Genomic DNA, 25,134 nt, shown 5'->3' on the forward strand with positions numbered 1-25,134 from the left:
GTTTGTAGCTCGCCGAAGGCGAAACTGAATATCAGTCTTTCCACCCCATATGATGAATTCTAGAATCCCCCAAACGAATTGTACTTAAATACTTAAGCATTGCTTGGGTTTGTTCTGGGTATTTTTTCAAATAAATTGCTGAAAAAATTAAAAATGCATCAGTCGATTCTGAGATATTTACTATTTTCTTTTCTTTAGATTTAGGTTTTACTTTAATTTGGCCATCCCCTAACACCAATTGGTGTTGATTCTCAACCGATGGATCTGTATGAAGCAGTTTTGCCAAATCAATGTAATCATTTGACCAAATTTTTTCTTTAGTAGACAATAGTATGTTTGCCCCCAAATCATTTGCTACACTAACTAAAGAACTAGTTGTAATTTCCTCCGAAACAGATGTACCTTGTTGTTCTGCGACTGCAGGGTGTTGCACTTCCGCTGCAATGGTGTTCAGAACTGGAGCATTGGCAACTGATTGATTAGATGGCCCTGGATCCGACTGTCTGACGTCCTCACAGATATATATATATATATATATATATATATATATATATATATATATATATATAGTTATACAAATCCGTGTTGTGGGTTATTTCATATACCTCAGACTCACGTTGTGGGATCCTTAGGTGGTTTATGGGTCATCTATATTTTGACCCATAAACCATGTAGTTCAAAATTCACAGGGAGGTTGAAAATGGTATTATTAACATAAAAAACAAAAAAAAATGTTTTTTTGACCCACACGGATATATTGAAAAATGTCCCAGAACTCAAAATCTATTTTTAGAACATCGCGTCAAAGCTACTTGTTTTGAACATTTTGTCTATCTATAAACATCCAGCGGGGTGTCCCACAAAACGGTTTTGTGATGCACGCAATGCATTGTTGGATATCAATGGCGGAGTACAGCAGTAACTTGGGTAAGTACTGAATATATTTTCTTATTAGCAGTAATTAGTAGGTCATATTTATAAAAATATGACGAGGAAGCAAAGATTATCGAACTAAAAGTACAATTAAGAAAAAATGGCGGACGCTCTTAGGCTGAAACGTCAAACGGCTGCCTTTTGACCATGCACCGATTCGTAATGCTGAAATGTCAAATGGCTGCCATGCACCGATTCGGAATGCAAGTGTCATTCTTCAGCTGTACAGTACATGGGGAACAAGTCTGCGAGTTCAGAAAACTTGTCTTGAGCGGTTAGAATACTTTTTTGTTCGTTTGCATACGTAAAAATGTATTGTTTACAGGTGCAAGTAGAGAGTCCCCCAATACTCAACCCCGGGACTTGTTGAACATTTCTTCCTTAAATTATATTTGTTATGCACTAATTTGTACGACCGGATTGATTAAAGATCGTTTGCTTATCACTTCCCTGCCATGTATACAAACTGGTGTTCACAGGGGGATAGTAACCTAGCCTGGAGGCATATATACGGTAGCACATGCAACCCTGTGTCTTTGTTGTTGATCGAGTCTAAAGTAGTATATAATACTGTATATGAAATAGTTCACCGGAGATTTCATTTCACCCGCTAATGTTACGGTCCATCTATCGTCAGTGTAATTACATGTATTCCTTAAGATTTGGATATATCCTACCGTATTGCTTAAACAATAATAATTTATATATGTGCTTAATCATGATAATTGTTCACACCTCTGTGTGACTTTTATATTGTGTATATAATGAGTCAACCTCTCGAAGACTGCGGGCATGAGTAGCACGTGCCGAGAGTTCAACTGTGTATAAACAAAGTAGGCCCAACCCAGACTTATTTCAGAGACACCTGGTTTAGATTTCATTGAGAGTTTTATTTTGAATCTCCAGAAAAAAACTTGTAGATGTGTTCTATTATAAAAAGAAATCAGCTTTTTATATCTACCCGGCGATATTTTTTCCTCCTTTAATTACAGACCCTGAAACGTACTACTACACCAAAAAAGCGTGCAACTTTCGTGCGAGAAACGTTTCGTGTAAACCGTTTAGCGTTTCGTGTAAACCGTTTAGCGTTTCGTGTGAATCGTGAAGCGTTTCGTGTAAACCGTTTAGCGTTTCGGGCAAAGCGTGCAGCGTTTTGGGCAAAGCGTGTGAATCTTCATCAGATTTCATTCGGAACTCTCTGACAATTTAATTGTTTCAAAATAGCGCTCGTGTTAAACATTACTTTTAACTGTTTGTGATTGGCAAAACTCCTTTGAGATAATCTTGTGGAAAAAATCTATAAGAAATGATACACTTATAAATTGAACTAAATTTTAACAAACAAAAGAAAAGTTCGCGTATTGAAAGAAGACTAGTTACTGAGACTATTCGGCTGTGTACAACCAGTACACATAACCTCGGACATCGGGTAAGACCTGCACCTGGCTGAACCTGTCAATCAAACTCTGTGTATTCGTTTTCATTGGGTGGTCACGCGTCTCTCTTTTTTTGTCAATAGCCAATAGAAATTTAATGACTTCAAGGTAGTCGGAATCAGTATTTGATGATGCACACAATTTCAATGATAGATTATTTAACATTAATTTGAACAAAATTAAATGTAAACATAGAAAGAAAATATACTGTTCATTTCTATGAATTGCGGGAAGTAAATTCTTCTGAATCCCGATTAAAAATATTTCTACAAATTATTATTTTAATTATTGAAGCTCTGATAACGTAAAACAACAGATAATTAACACACTGCAATTTTCCTAAAATGTACACATGCAATTGATTATTATGGGAATCTATATGCATGGTACTTAATTCAAATAAATTACATGTATGATAGATATATTGTACGCCCTTATGCGGGGCGCCGGTTATGTATACGAATATTGAGACAAAAATCTAAATCATTTTTTGTTCTTTCCGAAATCCGAAATAGTAATGACAACTTTCTTTATTGTTTCATCCATTGATTTTCTCTGTGATATTATGTAAAGAACATTTATTTACGCGATTGATTTGACATAAAAAAAAATTAATTGGTTGTTTTATAGCATTTTTCTAACTTATGTGACTAATTTTATTTTACATAACTTTCAAAATTATCAATGTAAATAATTACAGGTTTATTAACAGTTAGTATTTTTACATCGTATTCTCTGAAACCATTAAAAATATTAATGTGAGAAGAAAAAACAAATCCCGCCGAATACTGAAAAACCGATTTCAGTTTGTAATCATACGGATTTTATTTTTGGTATTGAATATTTTCTCTGGAATTTTTATTATTTACAGGACTAACAAGAATCATGGATATTTCTTTTAAGCAATAAATATGTTTATAATTGATTTTAATTGATCAATTCAATACTTATGTACATAAATGTTTCTAATATCAGTATTTCTATTATTTCGGCTTTTCTTAAAATTAATTCTTACTAACAGAGTCAGGGTAAAAATCCGAGAGGACCCGAATCGATCAGGATAAAAGCGTGTGAAAAGCGAGCAAATCGTTTCGTGCGAGAATCGTTTCGTGTAAACCGTTCAGCGTTTCGTGCAAAGCGTTTAGTGTTTCGGGCAAAGCGTGCAGCGTTTCGTGTAAACCGTTCAGCGTTTCGTGTGAACGGTTTAGCGAGCGTGCAGGGAGTGTGTAGTGTAGTAGTCTGTACCCTTTGTACGGTTCTCATTTTACTTTAACCATGCGAAATCGATTTCTTGTTTATCGTAAGCACACGATCAAAATGCATGACAGCATGTAATAATGATAGAAAGATGATTCAGTCTTAGCGATCGAAGTAAGAAATGTTAGAAGAAATAAATCTATTCACATTTAATTTGTTTATGATAAATTACTACAGTATATTGATAAAAATCCATATGATTTGTACACAAAAATTCAAGCAGTATTATAGTAAACACTCATGATTTTATTGGAGATTTGCATAAATTTGTGCAAAATTTCATATCAAATTTAAAAAAAAACATAAATTAGGCGAAGCGATGAATAGGGCGAGGTCCACGTGCCAGGAAAAAAAAGTATCGACCTGATTTCCGAAAAATACGGTACTTTTAATGGGCGAATTTTTGTCTATAAAAGGCCATTGTTTTAAACATTCCATATATTGAATTTTGAATGATGATTTTTTTTCTATCTAAACTTGTAATAATCTTAACTAATGAAATTCATGTTAATATGTAGATGTTTTAAAAAAAAGAAAATAAACATTAATTGTGAGAAATCAAATTCACAATTATTGGAAATGAACTATATGATCAATATGTTACTAGCACTGTATGATCATTTTTTTTTTACATGATATGATATGCTTCCTGTATGATACATGTTAGCTGCAATAATGTAGCCCTCTCCCGATTTTTTTTTTTTGGAGAGGGCTACAACTCAAAAGGATCTCCGTAATGGTGCAAGTGCGGGAGTGATTCACTCCCGCAACAATTTCGTCTCAAATCGTACATAAATGGAAATAACATTTGCATTTCTTACCAGAACTCAAACATTGTAGATCTATGTCTATGGCATAAATTAATCCAAAAATATCAAGTATAGTCCATATATCGGTTATTTTTCGTGTATGTCAACAACACAAGTTGAATTTGTCCGCCATGTTTACTGGCCTTGACCAGTTTTATTTTGGGACAGCCAATGAGATGTAACGGGATGGGAGAAATAATGACGGACCAGACCGGGATTCGAACACGGGCCCCCTGAATCTCTAGTCAGGTGCTCTACCAACTGAGCTATCTGGCGCCGGTATTCAAACCGGTCTGACCGTCACATTCCTCCCCCCTTAAATGATCTTCGTCCCCGAAGATCACCCCAGGCTCTTCCCCTGGCAGGAGTTCACCTGTCAGTTCCAGGGGTTGGTCACGGCACCAAATGTAACGGGATGGGAGAAATAATGACGGACCAGACCGGGATTCGAACCCGGGCCCCCTGAATCTCTAGTCAGGTGCTCTACCAACTGAGCTATCTGGCGCCGGTATTCGAACCGGTCTGACCGTCACAGAGAATTCAGGAGCGTATCTTTACCTGAATATAGGAATTCCCCTATTTTAAACATAATTAACGCGGTAAATATGAATTTTCCATTATATACCATTTCCTGAAACATTATTTTAGTGATAGAACGAGGAAAGATCGATTATTTACTCTGTCATTCACGTTATCAAGCCCATCAAAACTCCAAGCGTAGATCCCATACAATCACGCTAGAACTGTCATGGCTGCTGAAAAAGACGACTGGTAAACATGCTTATGTGTTTTATCTGGTTTTGATATATATATACGGTTAGTTTGTTCAACCTGAATTAAAAAATCATTTTATCTAAAGGAAATCAAATATAAAATCGAAATTTTTAGACCGAAGTCAGTTGCATTAAAAGATTAATTTAGCACCATTACGGAGATCCTGTGGAATTGTAGCCCTCTTCAGTAAACATCAGATATAAAAATCGGAGAGGGCTACATTATTGCAGCTAGATACATGAATAACACTTTTTCTATACACTTTTTCATACAGGAAGCATTATGATATCATATCATGTGAAATCAAAGTACTGAAAGTACTGTTAGACGGTGGTGTCGTTTGAAAGTGGCATATTACATGTAACAATGAGTGATGTATGATAATTATTTTTGTCGAAAACCGCGGCCAGTATCGCATACATGCACTAATACTTAACGCTTACTCGCACAACTGGTCGTGAGTTTCCTACATGGATAATTCTGTGGAAATCGTAGCTGTGATCTCAATCTACACTTTACAAATGCTGTGTCTCTTGGTCGTCATCTTTTGGGGAAAACCCAAAGATTTATCACAGTAGTCTTTGTCGTATAGAAGTTTGTATTTTGTATCAATATGTTTGTATCTATATCAGTTGACATTAAAACCCCGTTTGAATGACTCATTAAATATGTGGGTTGCCACCACATATTAAATGAATAAATCAAATCCAAAGAGATTTCTTCACAGTTCGCCCAAATATTTGATTGTTTGAAGAAGGGGAATTTTGGTTTTTTCCCTTTTGACCTTTGGGTTGACCCCGCAAAGGGGAACAACTTTTGAAAAGTGTGGATTGGACTATTGTGCTTTAAATATATTGTAGATTTCTCAAGTAACGAGAACAAATAAAGCTTTGGCATGATAAAATACTTATTTTTACTAACTATTTGGGCATACATATAGTATTTTAATTGTCCCTCTCGACAGTATTTTCCCTCAATTTCTTCACGGGGAAAAAGTTGCAGTCTTGTGGACCATCACATTTGATTTTTTCCTCATAGTCAGTTAATACATTTAGGTGTAAAGAAAACGGAATGGGTTTACAAGAACCTGTTTGATAAAACTGGTATTGCTTTTGGAATGCACGTCATCATGAAACAGAAGAGTAAATCAATATAATTTTATCTTCGACTTTAGTGGATTATTTCCATTTGCTCACAACGAAAGTGAATGAAAATTTTTAAAAATATCATACAACGTTCAGTCGCGGCAGTTTCATTTATCAACGTTTTAAACATTTGTTCTATTGTATTTAGAAATAGATTTATTCAAATCATTTGAATGAATTCGGGAAAGTCACATGCTATATTTTATCGCTTCCCGGTACACTTTAACACGCATAAGTTACTTGCTACATTAAACTTTTCTAGTAAACTTACAACAAATATTGATTAATTATACAAAATAAGTTTTTAAAAACACCAAACAAAAAAAATTCAACTTGAACGCACGTTTTTCTGACCGTACAGCTGTGTATATAAAGAACATGGGGGAATAAGATGGTGCAACTGCCCATTTGGTTTAGTCGTAGAATACAATTTCAAAAGCATTTTTTCAATTAAATATATTTGATATGTTATTATACAAGTTTACAAAATGGTAATTTCTAACTATATTCAGTTTGAAATATTTCAAAATGATAAGAAAAAAATAATAAATCTTTAAGTTTTGGTGGTATCGAACCCACAACCGAAAACTCCAAGTTCTATAAAGTTTCCTTATGGCTGGTGCTCTAACCACTGAGCCATTTCATTCACAACAAAGTGTGTTGTGTACATGCTATATGAGACTATGACCACGAATTTACGGACTTGTATTATATTTCTAAAACGTTCAATTGTTGAGCTACAAAATGACATTTTTGAACTGTAGTAAGTCATCTCTCCACATTTTTGTTAAGTAAAATCGGTTTAAAATCCAATAAACCACATTTAGACTGTAAAAAAAAAATATTGAGCTCAGACCCACTCTATGTAAGAAAATGCATTGAAGTTATAAAAATTACACTATTAGGAGGTTTTGACACTCATACGCCAGTTTAAATCAATATTTTGCAAGTATTTAAAATATTTAAAGATTACAACCCGATGTTACGTTAAATATACATTGTTTTTAATTATCTTTTTTTAAAAAGTATCAGATTTAATAATATTTTTAATTTTGCCGTATCTAGTCATTCCTCATATGGGCATTTTACACGCCTTATTCACCCATTCTCTTTAATTTTATTCTTTGCATGTACTGGACATTAGATCTAGGGTTCGCAAATCCCGGCAATATTTTCGGGAAGCTATAGTTCTGTAGCTCAGCAGAATTCTACAGTCATCTATGAAGCACATTTTTTTTGTCTTCATGTTTCATTATTTATCGCAAATATAGCATGGATGTATACGCTACGGCCGATGTAGCATTGCGTAAAGTGATGACACTTTCTAACCGGTGTGTATTTCAATTGCGAGTCGCTGAAAAAATGATGCTAACACTTGGAAACAAATGTCGAAGAAAGTTCATTATAGAGTTGTACTCGCGAGTTAAAAATTATTTGAGAACAAACGGGGCGATGTTTACGTACAAATGTAAATAATGTTATCTGTTAGTGAAAAAAATGCCCCCAAACCAAAGAAAAGATTCTCTAATACATTTAGCGGGGACGGGCGCATATGAATTAAAGTCACTATCTGTACTTCGCTCATCGAATTGCGTTATTCAGTTCATTGTGAACAAATTCGACAGAAACTGTTTAGTTAACAAAATTATTATGTCTTACATTACCGTTCACAATGTACCATAAATGTATTTGGAATATCGCATGTTTTTTCTCACAAAAAGCTAGCGTTTGCTGCAAATTAGAGATACACGAGCTGACACGCCGTGAAATCCATAAGACGCATATGTAAAAAAAATCTGAACTAAAAATCTTTGAAACATCGTAAAATGTAGTTTATATACATTTAAAATGGCGATTCGATTTGCACGTGAATTTTACAATCCGACGTCGATTAGCGTATTTGAGAGAAAGTCAGCAGCAAGTAAAGCGTCAACATCTGCAGTAAATATTGTCTGATGAATATCGAGGTACCTGTAATAAAATTAATGTTTCTACAGACTGAGTGAGGTACAAAATAAGGTACATTGTAAATCACAGGTCAGTCGAAAATTAAACACATTTATGTTACGTAAATTTAAAGTTTTTGTGTGTTTGAAAACACATGCACACTTGACGGTTGAAGTTCAATAAAATGTAATTTATGTAATATTCATTGTCAGTATCTGTTGTGAATTCTTTGGAATAAGCTACAACAACAAAAATATACTGCTCAACTAAAACTAATGCGTTGAAAATGGCTGAATTTATCGATGAAGTATAATTGCTGAAATATGAAATGGCAAACCAATTTAAATAGTGTGTTTCTGACAATTATTTAAAAAAACAAGAAGCAATTATTGTGACCAATTGTGACCAATTATCGCAGTGATATAGTTTATGCAGTCCTGATACAGAGTTAAACGTCAAAACTGGCAGTTGGTGCTTAAATTATTAATACCGCGTAAACAGACAGGGTAACGGAAAACACAATTTCAAACATTATTTAAATGTATGTACAAAATAATTAGCAGCTATAATGCTAAAATATCTGATAAGATTAAAATTAGTTCTCATACTGAAATCGACACGTAGATAAAACATTGTCTGTATAACACTGCATACATGTACCTAACAGAGTTATCGTTCGTTATCCGCTAGGGTCCCTGTGAGAAATACTCTTCCGGTCAGGACCGTAGCAATAGACCGTGGCTATTTATAGCCACCGTCTAAAAAGACCACACAGTGCGAGTAACATTTATCATATCGTACAAAAAGCAAACCGTGCTATGCTAGGAACGTATTGTAAAAACTGTATAGCATGTGAGAAGCATGTGAGAAACATACAGCTGGTATAGTAGTGTGTTTCAGGTTTTTATTTGTATGAAGAAAAAAAAATTATTACCTCCTCTCCCCCCCCCCCCCCCCCCCCAAGAGCTTGCATGGGGAAAGGAATATTTTTATCTAAAGAGGTTTTATGAAGATAAATATTATTTGTTATTTTTAATTACATGTATATTCTAAATAATGCATCCCCCCCCCCCCCAAATATTTCATTTTGCGAGGGGATGCTCTGCTTTGCGGTGCCCTTGTATTTTTTAAAAATACATTGTGATTCATATATCGTTACCACTATATTGTGATATGTATTGTTGTTTCATAACGCATGCATTGTTCATATAACCATAATATTTCATCATATGAATGCTTATGTTTATATGTAACATTAGACTTTTTATCTAAGTATTGTTTTCATTATTATTTTACAGCATTGATAAGTATGAATCTTCCAAAAGCTTGGAAAGCACATTAATGATGCAACCTCAGACAAGCCCAAAAATAATGCTGTTATGAAATTAATGTTGAACAACTACCCATGGAAGCTTTGACTCTTTGCATGGAGGAATATTGATAGACAGTAGGAGATTAGATATGACTTTGGACTCTGTTGCAGCACTGTGATGCACGTTCCATAGATTCTTCTGAACACTGCACTGATTCATCAGATGTCAGACATGAACAGGTATTTTTCATTAACTACATTACTTTTTTCAACACATGATTTACAAGCTTAACTCTAATTACAATGAAATCTTTTTCAAATTTATAACAGAGAGCATTCTAGAGAGGGACACAATGGTAACTCATGTAGATGTTCCACTAACTAGTTAAGATGGGCTCTTAACTGATACTACAGTCTACTCAGGACCATGTAACTTCACATGTTCAACAGCTTTGGCATTTTACTACAGGTATTACCTTAAGTTACTCTTTCTGAAATATAGGGGAACATTTCAGTAACTACAGTAGACCTGTAGTAACTAAGTAACTAAAATTTCATTGACAATTATTCTTTGCCTGTACTCTAGGGAGGAATTTGAAGGCAAATCCTGTTGAAGCACACCCAGATGTTCCACAGATTCTGCAGAACAGTGAAGATCTGTTGCAGCACATAATTACCGTATATACTTGTTCAACAGATTCAACAGGTCATAAAGGACCATGTTGCAGAATATGTTCAACAGCCTTGCATAGGTATTTTTATTACACAAATACATGTATTCTGAATGATAGGGAATTTTTGTCAAGGCAGGACTTCACTAGAATATCATTGTTCTTTGTATACTATAGGGAGCATTTTGGAAGCGGCAGTTTTGCATATACCGCATAGTTTAGTGCTAGGATCTTTTTAAGAGCACTCGATTGGCGCAACAATTTTTGGACTATTTTTATCTCCTTAATAAGGCCACAATTAAAAATATTTCAGTTTGTCCAAACCCGACCCATGATGACTGGGTGTGGGTAGGTAGGTAGGCAAATTCTTTTATTTTTTCAGAATTTGCATGAAGATATTGAAACACTGAGTATATCTTTTTCACCATCATACCAAAATACACAAGGGAGGAATCAAAACTCAAAATCAAAAATCGCTCCCTCCCGATTTCGGTCGCCTCGTGTTAATTCTTCTCGGACGTTAAACCCTGCACTTTAGGTATCATTAGATCGGGAAAGGACCATAGTTTTTAGGAATACCAGCAAAATTTAAACATCGGCAACAATTTTAGAAGTTGTCACGCATTTTCTTCCAGTTTACTCTCCGGTGACACTTTCTTCGATCAGATGTCGCGCTCTCATTGGTCAATTCAATATTGCTCAAGATAACTCGTACGCGGACTTGTATTTTAGAGGGATTTTCAAACGATATTCAAACTTGCTTTGATGCAAGAAATACATAGTCACGTCCTACCGAATTTCCGAGGTATGGTTTAACTATTTCTATATAAATATGAAAATTAATACATATACTCACCACGTAAAAAGAACTTCTTCACTCATCGTTTGAATATCCCTCTAAAATACGAGTCAACGTACGATTTATCTTGATCAACAAAATTAACCAATGAGAGCGCATGAATAAATTTGGTGCGCAACATCTGAGTGTCACCGGAGAGTAAACTGGAAGAAAATGCGTGACAACTTCTAAAATTGTTGCCGATGTTTAAATGTTGCTGGTATTCCTAAAAACTATGGTCCTTTCCCGATCTAATGATACCTAGAGTGCAGGGTTTAACGTCCGAGAAGAATTAATACGAGTCGACCGAAATCGGGAGGTAGCGATTTTTTCGAGTTTGTTTTCTCCCTTGTGTATTTTATTGTATAGAGGTGGTAGATATAAAAGGTTGAGAAAAAAAAACTTCGTGACGAGCCCCTGTGAGCGGACACGAAAAATATCCGAAAAAAAAAATTCTTCCAAAAAACGGCAAAAAAAGAATTTGAGTCGGCGGGTTTTTTTCGGGTCGGTCGCGTTTGGGCAAACATACAATCTTTTTATTTTGGCCTAAGAAGACCTATGTATAAAGATAGAGAAAATTAATAAGATTTTAAAGCTAAAATATTTAGATTTTTTTCTTTTGTAAATGATAGTTTATAGCTAGACAAATCATATCAAAAAAATTAAAGAAGATCTGATGGTTAATTTATTAACCACCCAGCCTCCTTAAAGGATGCCATCCGAGTACTAATTAATCACCAAATCATTTTATTTCTTTTCAGAATATGAGATAGAAGCTTGTAATGGTAGTAGCATCAGCATTGTCTGGAAGGAACTATCAGTGAAGGTAATACATGCAGGTACATTATTTGAGGGTCCTCAACACCTGTTAAAAGTTCTGCATACAAGCCCATTTTCTTAATTAAAGATATTGATTTTTACCATGTGTTTTGACTTAAAAATTACCCCCCCCCCCACCCCCTTATAATCAGTTTTTTAATGGGGGACTTTAAATTTCATTTCTCTTCATTAAAATAAATGCTCCTCCAGTATTCACACTCAGAACCTGTGGGTTGGTAGACTGAGGGTAAACCCATAGCTGCACAGAGATATTTAAAACACCAGTTATTGGCGATATAAACTGTTTCACATCGCGTTGAAATTGCCATGATGTGACGTATTGTCTTAAAAGTAGAAGTCACAGGGTGTCGAGGATTCTTAATTTCGTTATTGTTTTAGTTATATTTTGTCACCACTTTTTTATCAGCCTTTATCCTTAACTTTGACAATGACAGCTTTTTCTCTGAAATGGAATTGTTTGTTCTGACATTTTCCCTGTAGATTGTTCATGATTTTTTTTGTGTCTTTGTGACATTGTGTATATGCAAACATATAACTGTGTGATTGCTCATGGTTTTTGGGTCACTGTCAAATATATGTATTTGTGTTTGTTCATAGATTAAACGTGGGTCATTGTCATATATATACCGTATTTCACGGAATTTAGGTCGATACTTTTTCCCCCTGACATGTGGACCTCGCCCTATTCATCGCTTCGCCCAATTTATGTTTTTTTTTTTGGTTGGAATTTTGCAAAAATTTATGCAACCCTCCAATAAAATCATGAGTGTTTACTGTAATACTGCTTGAATTTCTGTGTAAAAATCGTATGGATTTTAATCAATATATTGTAGTAATTTATCAATTAAACAAAATTAAATGTAAATAGATTTATTTCTTCTTACATTTCTTACTTAGATCACTGACTGAATCATTAAATGCTGTCATGCATTTTGATCGTGTGCTTACGATAAACAGGAAATCGATTTCGCGCGGTAAAAGTAAAATGAGAACCGTACAAAGGGTAATTACGGGGGGAAATATTGTCGGGTAGAAATAAAAAAAAAACAATTTGTTTTCATAATAGAATACATGAACAAGTCTTTTTCTGTATATTCAACATAAAACTTTCGATGAAATTTTAGCCAGGTGTCTCTGAAATCAGTCTGGGTGCTGACTTTATTTATACACAGTTGAACTCTCGGCACGTGCTACTCATGCCTGCAGGCTTCAATAAGATCAGAGGTTGACTCGTGTGTATATACACAGTAAAAAGTCACATAGAGACACAGGGTGGCATGTGCTACCGTAGTCATGCCTCCAGGCTAGGTAACTATAGTCATGCCTCCAGGCTAGGTAACTATCCCCCGGTTAACACCAGTTTGTACACATGGCAGGGAAGTAATAAAAAACGATCTTAAATTAAAACCGGCCGTACTGAATTATTTGGTTTGAAAATTTTGACGCAATTTCAGACATTTTCTTACGATGTTTTCAAGAAATACATTTTATTTCCCTTTTGTTTAAAACTGTGAAATAAGATTAAAGGCTACTATATGATAACGTTATTGGTTTAAACCATTTATTCATTAGAACTAGCGGTAATTTTTCGACCAATTCTTCGAAGTCGACCTATTTATACTTTTTTTTATTTTATGGCTAAAAACGGCCTCCTTCGCCCAATAAACCGTATCGACCTAAATTCCGTGAAATACGGTATATGTTTGTGTCTGTTCATGGATTGTGGGTCATTGTCATATATATATATAAATATATATATATACCGGTATATGTTTGTGTCTGTTCGTGGATTAAATGGGGGTCATTGTCATATATACATGTTTGTGTCTGTTCATGGATTTTGGGTCATTTTCATATATGTGTCTGTTCATGGATTAAATGCAGGTCATTGTCACACATACATGTTTGTGTCTGTTCATGGATTGTAGGTCATTGTCATATATATATACTATATATACCAGGGTTGTCCAAATATGTTCGTGGACAATAGCATTTTTATCATTTTAAATGGGTTAATTTATTCATATTATATATCTAAATCTTTGTCATAAAATTTCAGATCAAACCAAAGTGGTCTTTATTGTTTTCTATAGAAATAAAGTAAAATTTTAATGTATCAAAGGCTCGCAGAAAGTATGCACGTCCCAGCGCAAAAATTGTCCAAACTTTGTAATTGAGTTTTTAGATATGTATATTTACTGTTTTCATAATCTTCTATTGTGATGTAGTCTGTATTGTGTACATTATTTTCATACATCATTTAAAAATATTTTCAAACCAGCAGAGGACATTTAAAAGATATTACGGCAAGAATATGTCTTTAAAAACGCATGAAAAAGCAATTTCATCTGACCGCTGGCAATAAAAAAATTGTGTCAACTGAAGTAAAAAACTGAAATGAATGAAACGATTAAGGAAACTTATCCACAAGTGGCACAAGTGATATGTTGATGGAATATGCGATTGTACCTTCTGACCAAATTGTGAATGCGGCATATTACTCTCAATAAACCCAGTACTACGTCATTATAATTTAACGTCATACTGGGCTGTGCGGCCTGTATAGGCAATGTATATACATTCATAACTCCATTACAAAAATATACATTATTATGCTCTTTATTACAATATTATAATACTTTCCTGAAAATGGTGCTTCTATTTTGAATAAAATTACATGTGTCCACGAACTTTTTGGACAACCCTCGTATATATATACGTTTGTGTCTGTTCATGGATTGTGGGTCACTGTCATAGAGTTTTTGTTCTGCAATTTTTTCTGTGGATTGTTCATGGGTTTTTGTGTCTTTGAGTTTAGACATTTGTGCATATGCATGCATACATATTTAGTCAAAGATATATATGTGAATGCTCATGGTTTTTGGGTTGCTCTCATATCTACATGTTTGTGTCTGTTCATGGGATGTGGATCACTGTCATGGATTGGTTGTTCTAACATTTTTCCTGTAGTTTGTTCACGCCTATTTTGTGTCTTTGACTTTAGAAATTTGTGTAAGTGCAAATATATATGTGAATGCTAATGATTTTTGGGTTGCTGTCATATATACATGCTTTTGTCTGTTCATGGGATGTGGGTCATTCTAACAGATTGATTGTTCATGAGGTTTTAGTGTCTTTGTACATAACGCCTCAACTACCTTATGTGGATGATGATGATACTTCAACATTAATTTACATGATGATACTTCAACATCACATGCTGAAACTTTAACATTACAAGCTGATACTTTGTCTTTATATGATGATAGTTCTTTGTTACATGCTGATACTTCTTTATTATGTGATGGTACTTCACTCTGCGGTGATTCTAAAAATAGGGAAGGGTCATCTTGAGATTGAAATACACTAAAATTCAGAACTCATTGATGCCTGACAAGTTTTTAACACTGGGCTTTTTCTCTGTTTCGGAGATTGATCAGATATTACTAAGGTCCACTGAGACTAGTTTAATAGATCAAGATACTCAACAAATAATACCACTTGATTATGTGTTGTCCTTTAACAGAGTCATTTTATATTTAAAGAAAGCCTGCTTGGAAAAACCATTGGCGCTCCCCATCAGTGCATACAAATCAGGGGGTTCGAGGTACCCCAGGGGATTTTTTGTCCAAAAATGTGCATTCTGAAGTGAACCCAAGTTTATGGCGCTTGGTCAAAGTGGACCGCTAAAAATATTCATAGCACCTAATCAAAGACTTCTGTCATTCAGGTTACATCAGATTTATGGGTGGGCTTTCCCTGGAGATCCACGTAAAGGAGTGGACAATGTAAGCACTAATTTTTTTCAACAGTACAGTTACTGCTAAAATCAGTTTCAACAGCGCACGTAGTCCCTAGCATCTGACTTCATGTAAGATATTCCAATCTGGAGGACGCAATGCTCTATCCTTTGTATGTAGTTTTACAATAATTTTATGAAAATGGAAATTCGATCATATGTAGATCAATAGATGAAATATTGTAAAATACGGGATCCCCCCATTCCCTATTTTATATTTACTTGTTGACTTGTCTGCCACCACCACCACCACCCCCCCCCCCCCCCCTTAAATAAAAGATAGTTTGTGCAAAGCGCTGGGATCTAATGGATGATTGCTCATGCTCTGATTTCCTTAAGACAGAAAGTAAAATTGCTATTTAATGGCGTAGAATGCCCAATCCAAAGGGGGTAAAATAAATTTGAGGGCGCCTGCCTGCAGAATTAAAACAATCAACCTACAACATAAAACGTACTCATAAAATTGGCATCCAATTTGAAGGCGCCTAAACAAAGACGAGTTACAATAAGGGGACTATGGAGTTGTTTGACACACAGAGATTTCGGCGCAAGTTCCAACAAATGTAATCAAAAGTGATGGTGCCCCCATTCCCTCCAGCATCCAGTTCCAGCTGAATGGCACAAGCCCTAGTATTGGGAATATAAGTTTTGATAATAACCAATGGGGTGTCCATATTTATATAAGGAAATAAGCATAAAAGAAGCTTGTTTAAATTGTTGGGTACAATGTAGCTTGAATTTAGTCTATTCTCTCCTTAGTAATATCCCTGAGTTTTATCGAATCACGATCCTGCTGCTTATAGCGAATTTAGAATCACCGCATACTGTAATACCATCATTTTATGAAATATCAGCATGTATTAGTGAAAGCATATAGTGAATAGGTATAATCATATAATAAAAAATTATCAGCATGTAATGTTATACTATCAGCATGTAATGATAATTGATAAATTATCATATAATGAAGAAGTATCAGCATGTAAAGTTCACTTGATGTATCAGCATGTAATGTTGATTGATGATCAGCATGAAATGTTGAACTATCAGCATATTATGGGCATTATCTACATAAGGCAGTTGAGGTGTTCCATTTCTTTGAGTTTTATTTGTGTTTGCATGTATATGTATATATATGTGAATGCTTATAGTTCTAAGGTTGCTATACTAATACATGTTTGTGTCTGTTCATGGATTGTGTATCACTGTCATATATATACATGCTTGTGTCTGTTCATGGATTGTGGGTCACTATCGTAGGTTAATTTTTGTATTATTTCTCCTGTACCAGGTAGTTTGTTCATGACTTTTTTGTGTCTTTGAGTTTATACATTTGTATATATGCAAATATTTTAAAGGGGCACTGTCATGATTTTGGTCAAATTTTGTTTTTCTGTTTTCATTATTTACAATGCTTTAGGATATATTTCTAATGATCAAATGAAATTTGAGAGTCAGTCATTGAGTTACAAGCAAGATACAGAGCTCACAATTCTTTGTCATGTAAACCAGGATTGTGCCCTATTTTTTTATTTACATAGGTTCAATATACAAGTCTTTTTCAAGCTGATTTGTCTATCATTTTATTCATTTTAAGAATAAAAAAACAGTTCCTAACATTTAATACATTCATTTTAGGTCTATAACTGGAATTTTTGCTTCAACATTCAAAATTAAAACAAAAGATTTGTTTACATAGCAAAGTAATTTCTTATTTAATTTTGGTCTCAAGCATTTTGATATTAGTATGATAGAATGCTGGAGAAAATTGTATCTAATTTGTTTGATGAATTATTGAACTGTATATACATGTTTGTGTCTGTTCATGGATTGTGGGTCATTGTCATGTATATACATGTTTGTATCTGTTCATGGATTGTGGGTCATTGTCGTATATTTACATCTACAAACTTTAAGTATAATTTCCTCAATTTCTTACGAAAGGTTATAGTTAATTCATAGCTCTATAGAAACAGCCAGACTGAAATCTACATGCCCCATTTAACTATTGGTCGAAATCTACAGCGGCTGAAAGTGACAGGACTGAAATTAACACGCCCTGTTAATCGATTGATCTGAACCTACAGCGACCTAAGTAAAATCACGGACTGCATGAAATAATCATGATGATGTCAGACTGAAAGTCTCACAGGAGACGATTTGGCTGTTTCTTTTAGCTAACGTACATGTGTACGTTAACAGTTATTTAGTAAATTTTACTAACTTTTCATAATCAATTTATTAATTAGTTAAAGAACGATGTTAATATAAACAATAAAATGCTTTCTTTGATGATTCATGCAGGTTATGAAGGTAGCGATCATTGCAGGAAAAATTTACATAACCCGCTAACACTGGTTATTTAGCAGGTTATGTATTTTTCCTGCAATGTCACTACCTTCATATCCCGAATGAATCACTATAGAAAGCATTTTATTGTTTAAATATGTTACATGTTGGCGTCGATCTGTTCATGGATTGTGGGTCATTGTTGTAGATTTCTTATTTTAACATTTTTCAGTTGATTGTTCATGAGTTTTTATGTTTTTGAGTTTACTGATCAATAAATATTTGCTTTAACGGCGTATTGAACAACATGTAACTTCCAAATAAAATGACTTGCTTATGGAAAGGAACGATATGATTAACATAATAGGATACACAGAAAAACCGTGAAGTTAAATGATAAACTTTCTAGGATTAACACTCGGTACTACTGGATTTGTGCATGATGATAGATCTGTATGCTTGATCAATAGGTCTGATAAATGATATGATAGTATAAGATTGTAAAAAATATTGATGCGGGTACCATATATATATGTTTGTATCAGTGTTCATGGATTGTGGGTCACTATCATATATTGTTTGTTTAAACATTTTTCATGTTATTTGTTTATGTGTTTTTTGTGTCTTCAAGTTTAGTCAATTGTGTATATGCATTCATACATATTGAGTTCAGACATTTGTAAATTCAAAGATATATATGTGAATGCTCATTGCTTTTGGAGTGCTGTCATATAAATAAATGTTTTTGTCTGTTCATGGGATGTGGGTCACTCTCATAGAATGTTTGCTCAAACATTTTTCTTGTGACTTTGAGTTAGCTAGCGCATCATGGAAAATATGCCAACAGAGCAATTACTATTCATAACGCCATGTTCACTAAATAACGTTGTTTATTTCTTAAATATATACATTGATATGTAATCGCAGATAATTTTTTAGTTTTTAAACATTAAAGCATTATTACTTGAAAGATGTGGTCACAATTTACTGCAGCATAGTGTGTATACAAATTGAATACCAAGCACTAGCATGTTATGAAAATGTGTTGCGTACACTATTATTTTAACTTACATGTACAATTGTAGAATTTAATTCACTGAACCTTTCTTATATTTGATTCACAGATTCTATTGAAGAACACAAGGATTATGTCCCAAGTGGTATAGAATCAGTGGATAAACCATCATGCACCACATTACCATCAAAGAAAAAATGGACAATGGAATAGGACATTTGAATTTTATATGGACTTTAAAGATTAAAGTGTACCAAGAGAGGCAGAAGCACTGAAAGTAAAAAACAATTGCAAATTTCTTGCTGATAGAAGTATTCATCAGAAAAAGAGTAAAATGCAACATATGCTGAGACTTAATCAGCAGATACGAAAGCTGATTCCAATGAGCCCCCGTTAAACTTAATGGCGGAAGATGAGGATGCAAATTTAGGACGTTTGGTCTTGCAGTAACAAATGATTCTGTAATAAACCCTTTAAATTTCAACAGTAATTGGAAGATAATCTCCTCATGAAATACCCTGGACTTATTTATAAACAAGAGTCGTCTGTATGCTTCATGTTTTAGATTGAAGATTGAATGTGTATATGTTATATCTGTATTACTCTCTCTGCTTCCCATCTGCAACATGTGTACCTGTGGTGTAACCTCATGGTTTAGTTTTTATTCGTTTTAAAATCTTAATATCAGCAATAAGATGTTGTAATTTCTTATGTGTTACTTTTATGTTTAAGGTCAAGTGAACATGATTGAAATATGTATTGCATATATTTTAAAAGTATATTACAATGTAATTTAGAATACTTAACGTTTTTAAAAAAGGACAATCATATTAATATCTAATATTTACATGTAGTGTATATTTCCCCTTATGTTTGCAGAGGACATCTGTGACGTTAAATTTCTCATGACACCTGTGGGTTTTAGCTCTGCTGGCCATAGACCAGAAGAGTGTATGCGATGATCTGTTTGAGTAGCTTTCTGTTTGTCTCTCTGTGAACAATTTTCAAATGCTACTACTATTACAGCTATCAAGAATGTTCACATATATATACATGTCTTGTGTTTGAAATCATGCATGACACATTTTTCTAACTTTGAGAAATAGAATATATAATCTTTAACTGACAAAAGTGTTCCCTTATTAATATTGTTTTACCTCTGCAAATAAAGGTATCATGGTATAAAGGATTTACCTTGTCTGTCTGTTAATCTGTGTCTACATTACAAGTGTTGAGGATGGATTGCTATGCCATAGCAATATTTTTGGTGGGGGTTATGCATTTGCTGCTGCCTTTATTTGACACAGAGATGGTCATGGTCATGTAGGGATTCGTCATGACCTAGACGTGGTAGTACATGGACAAGGTGACAAGGAAAATAATGATTTGTGGTATTACCCTAATACAAAGTCACAAGGAAAAGCGTATAGGACATTTTGATGTGGCCTAAGCTATAACCGAGATAAGTTGTTCACACCTTAATTTTTACAAGTAGTTTCAAACCAATGGCATTTGACACTTTAGTCGTCAATGATTTTAGTGAAGAGGTTTTCTGGTCTGTTACCATATTCTCTTTGAAGATAATTATAGAAACCAAACTTAGAAAACAATGTATTTGAAGACATTTTTTTTTTATCTTTGACACCGGTTAAGGACAATGTTTTGATCTATGTTCATCTTATCAAAAGGGGTACACAGACCAAACTTCTTCCTGAGATGCATTAACATATACTAGTATATGATCATTTCAAAGCATGCTTTGCATGCTGCTTCTGACTTAAATTACATAAGTCTGTGATTCATAAGCACAGTATCTATATCTTTTTATTTCAAGGGGTTTACAAAGTAAATTTCTTCAGTGCATCACTGGCTGCTCTGTTCAATGCATTACATGTAGTAAAAAAATCTGCCACCTTTTCAGGAATGCCCCATACTATGCACTGTTGCCATTAGGAGACAAGTCGTTAGTAATTCTTCGGTTACTTTTATGAAACAAATTCCCTTAACCATTTCTGTGCCACAGGGACTATTTGAATATCTACGTTAAGTGCCACAGGGCCTATTTGGGCCTATGGCAATTTGAAAAAATATACATTAAAATAAAAATAAACATTAAATACATTCAGGTTCTGTTTTTCATTATTGATTTTTTAAAATTTGTATCAATATACATCGTATGATCTATGTATTTAGTGAAATACTGCTGATAACGTCACAACGTTAAAAATGACATCATAATCATGACGTCACTACGTCACACAGCGCAAACTCGTTGTCTGCGTTTTACAATGGCTGGCGTATGGTTTTTGTGAATACATCCCCAGGACTTTTCCGTCAGAACGGGAAAATAACATCTGTCCTAATGCACAACCTGGACCAAAGGAAATGCCCCCTCCCCCACAAGAGCACGACCAATCTTACTTTTTCCTACTCTGCCATATAAACCCTGGGCTCGTTTAACATATAACCGACTTTTGACTAAAATCTATCTTAAAAGACCAAATATTTTTCATAAGATCTCACCATAGCTCATAAATTTGCCATATCTTAATAGGATAATCTTAAATACTGTAGAAGTATTTTTTTCCACGGGGTCATAATTCCGCGGAATCACAATATCAATTTAATCCGCGGGTAAAAATTTACGCGGATTCTTTGAATGAAAAAAAAATCATTTGAATAATTTTTATTAAATTACCATTAAATCCAGTTCTGAGCGATTTTCATTACCTAGAATTTGTCCAGCTTTGGTAAGAACTGTTCACAGTGAACAGTAATTATCGGTTGTGCACTGGTCGGTAGTCATTATGTTACGACGCTGGCTAAAATCGTCTTGTGAAACAGCAAATGATGAATATTTAAATTATGAGTTGATCAGTTTTATCAATTAAAAGTCAGAGCACAAAGGGATCTAGAAATTGCAGTATAAACACGGGTATTAGCGTGCAGTTAATTGGGTCAATGAAAGACAGACCCGCTTGGGGCTATTTGTCGTCTGACAGGTGCCGTTATCTCAAGCTGGGAGAAGCTTAAATTTCTTGCATGTAAATTTACAGAAAATTCAAATCTTTTGGAGATTAAATTATTTATTATGTGAATTCTCAATACAAATTAACCCAGTTTCCATAGAAAAAACGATATACATTGGGTACACATATGCAAGTGTTATATAATGTATTAACTTCCGATTATCCTTATTCATGTAATGCAATTTCAAAATTTCATTCCAAAATGAACTTTAAGTACACTGGGAAAAAATTCCGCGGAAAATTTGTGCCCGCGTTCATAGCGTAAATTAATACCACGCGGACAAAAGTACGTCTACAGTACTGTCAAAATACAGGTCTTAAGTCCAACTTTAACATGGCGAGAGCTAATACTTTAGTCCACCACCGAAGGCCGAGTATAATTCGAGTGTGCGCGACTTTTTAGCTCACCTGAGCTGAAAGCTCAAGTGAGCTATTCTGATCACATTTTGTCCGTCGTCCGTCTGTCCGTCCGTCTGTCCGTCTGTCCGTCTGTAAACTTTTTACATTTTGAACTTCTTCTCTAAAACCGCTTATCCAATTTCAACCAAATTTGGCACAAAGCATCCTTATGGGAGGGCGAATATAAATTGCAGAAATAAAAGTTTGATCTGTATTCAAAGCGGAGAAAACCTTGAAACTGTAGAAAAAGGGGGGGTGCATTTTTAAAAATCTTCTTCTCAAGAACTACCGAGGCAAATTCAACCTAGTTTAGCATAAATTATCCTTATGGGAAGGAAAATATAAATTGCAAAAATTAAGTGGTAATTCTGTTTCAAATCTGAGTTATTACGAAAATAATAATAAAGGAAAGGCGTGTTTCAATCAGTTTAATAGCTTCGGGTTCGGCATCCGGTAAAATGATTCCATACTTCTAAAACGAGGTTCTTTGTTTAAAGCAGCCATGACATTATACGAAAAAGGGTCGATCTGACTATGATGAATTTGCTTGTTGTGCAACAGTTCGCGTATGAAGGGAAATTTTGAAACATACAAAATATATTGGTGCCGATTTTGTGAAGTAAATTGAGGCTAAATATTTCAATGCGTTGACAGTTTTCACACATGACGTTGGTGTTAGCTTGTTCTGATTTTCGTTTCGTTCTCATTATGCTTTGTAACCTGGAAACTATCGTCTGTATTTCGTGATTTTTACGTATCAAATCAAACAGAGACTTCGGTAAATCAAACAGTTAACTGTTTACCTGCGCAAATTAAGCAAAATCGGATGTAGGGGTACTGAAATACAATTCATTCTATCGGTAATTCGGCATTATCTTTTGCGTAATGGTACATGTAGATTAATGCAATAGGTTTTGTTGAGATGCTCGGCATTTTCTCGAGTTTATTCAGTTTAAATAGAGTTTGATATCGCTGACGGAAATATGTAGGTATATACATGTATATATATGATTCATTTCGAAAAAATAAATTGTGTTCTTTATTTGTTATACATGTAGTGCATGTTTCTTGTGTTTAATTGTTTACAATTTCTATTTACCAACCATATTTGAGTGTTAAGTTTCGAATTATAAGCAAGATACAGAGATTTGCTCACAATTCTATGTTTGGACACAGATCTTAAAAACTAAAGCTTAAAAAGGTAAAAAATTTGTCAATATTTATTAAGAAAATTTTCAAAGTCTGTTCTTCCAGAAACCAACTTTAACAACTTATTGTATTGTAAACTTAACCTTTTTAGCTCACCTGAGGGTGGGGCCACAATTGGGGGTCGAAGTTTAACAAATGAATATATAGAGTAAATCTTTAAAAATCTTCTCCTCAGAAACTAATCAGCCAGGAAAGCTGAAACTTGTGTGAAAGCATCATCAGGTAATGTAGATACAAATTTGTGAAAATCATGATCCCCGGAGGTAGGGTGGGGCCACAATGAAGGATCGAAGTTTTACATAGGAATATATATAGAATAAATCTTTAAAAATCTTCTTCTCAGAAACTAATCGGCCAGGAAAGCTGACACTTGTGTGGAAGGATCCTCAGGTAGTGTAGATTCAAAGTTGTGAAAATCATGACCCCCGGGGTACGGTGGGGCCACAATGGGGGACCGAAGTTTAACATAGGAATATATAGAGAAATCTTTAAAAATCTTCTTCTCAGAAACTAATCAGCCAGGAAAGCTGAAACTTGTGTGAAAGCATCCTCAGGTAGTGTAGATTCATAGTTGTGAAAATCATGACCCCCGGGGGTACGGTGGGGCCACAATGGGGGGGGGGGTCGATGTTTTACATAGGAATAAACAGAGTAAATCTTTAAAAATCTTCTTCTCAGAAACTAATCAGCCAGGAAAGCTGAAACTTATGTGAAAGCATCCTCAGGTAGTGTAGATTCATAGTTGTGAAAATCATGATCCCCAGGGGTAGGGGGGGCCACAATGGGGGGGGGGGTCAAAGTTTAACAAAGGAATATATAGGGTAAATCTTTAAAAATCTTCTTCTCAGAAACTAATCAGCCAGGAAAGCTGAAACTTATGTGAAAGCATCCTCAGGTAGTGTAGATTCATAGTTGTGAAAATCATGATCCCCAGGGGTAGGGGGGGGGGCACAATGGGGGGGGGTCAAAGTTTAACAAAGGAATATATAGGGTAAATCTTTAAAAATCTTCTCAGAAACTAATTAGCCAGGAAAGCTGAAACTTCTTCGGAAGCATCCTCAGGTAGTGTTGATTCAAAGTTGTGAAAATAATAACCCCTGGGGGTACGGTGGGGCCACAATGGGGGGTCGAAGTTTAACATATGATTATATAGAGTAAATCTTTAAAAATCTTCTTCTCAGAAACTAATCAGCCAGGAAAGCTGAAACTTGTGTGGAAGCATCATCAGGTAGTGTAGATTCAAATTTGTGAAAATCATAACCCTGGGGGTAGGTTTGGGCCACAATGGGAGGTCGATGTTTTACATAGGAATAAACAGAGTAAATCTTTAAAAATCCTCTTCTCAGAAACTAATTAGCCAGGAAAGCTGAAACTTGTGTGAAAGCATCCTCAGGTAGTGTAGATTCATAGTTGTGAAAATCATGATCCCCAC

At 34.6% G+C, this 25,134-nt stretch overlaps 1 protein-coding gene, 1 long non-coding RNA gene and 1 other non-coding gene across 4 annotated transcripts in view; 1 reads left to right on the forward strand and 2 right to left on the reverse strand.

The window, feature by feature from the left end:
* LOC105336028 (alanine--tRNA ligase, cytoplasmic) overlaps positions 1–25,134 on the reverse strand; it is a 609,144-nt gene that overhangs the window by 579,735 nt on the left and 4,275 nt on the right. The window lies entirely within an intron of this gene.
* LOC117682929 (uncharacterized) lies at positions 774–20,196 on the forward strand. 2 transcript variants are annotated; one of them, XR_010712234.1, is made up of 6 exons: positions 774–927; positions 9,600–9,853; positions 9,944–10,082; positions 10,200–10,365; positions 11,884–11,948; positions 19,175–20,196. It is a non-coding gene; the product is annotated as an uncharacterized lncRNA (long non-coding RNA). The 2 variants fall into 2 exon arrangements; XR_010712235.1 differs by lacking the exon at positions 774–927 and adding an exon at positions 954–1,207.
* Positions 4,866–4,940, reverse strand: Trnas-aga (transfer RNA serine (anticodon AGA)). Its single transcript has one exon. It is a non-coding gene; the product is annotated as a tRNA-Ser (tRNA).

This window comes from Magallana gigas, chromosome 3, assembly GCF_963853765.1.
Source record: "Magallana gigas chromosome 3, xbMagGiga1.1, whole genome shotgun sequence".
Lineage (NCBI taxonomy): Eukaryota > Metazoa > Mollusca > Bivalvia > Ostreida > Ostreidae > Magallana > Magallana gigas.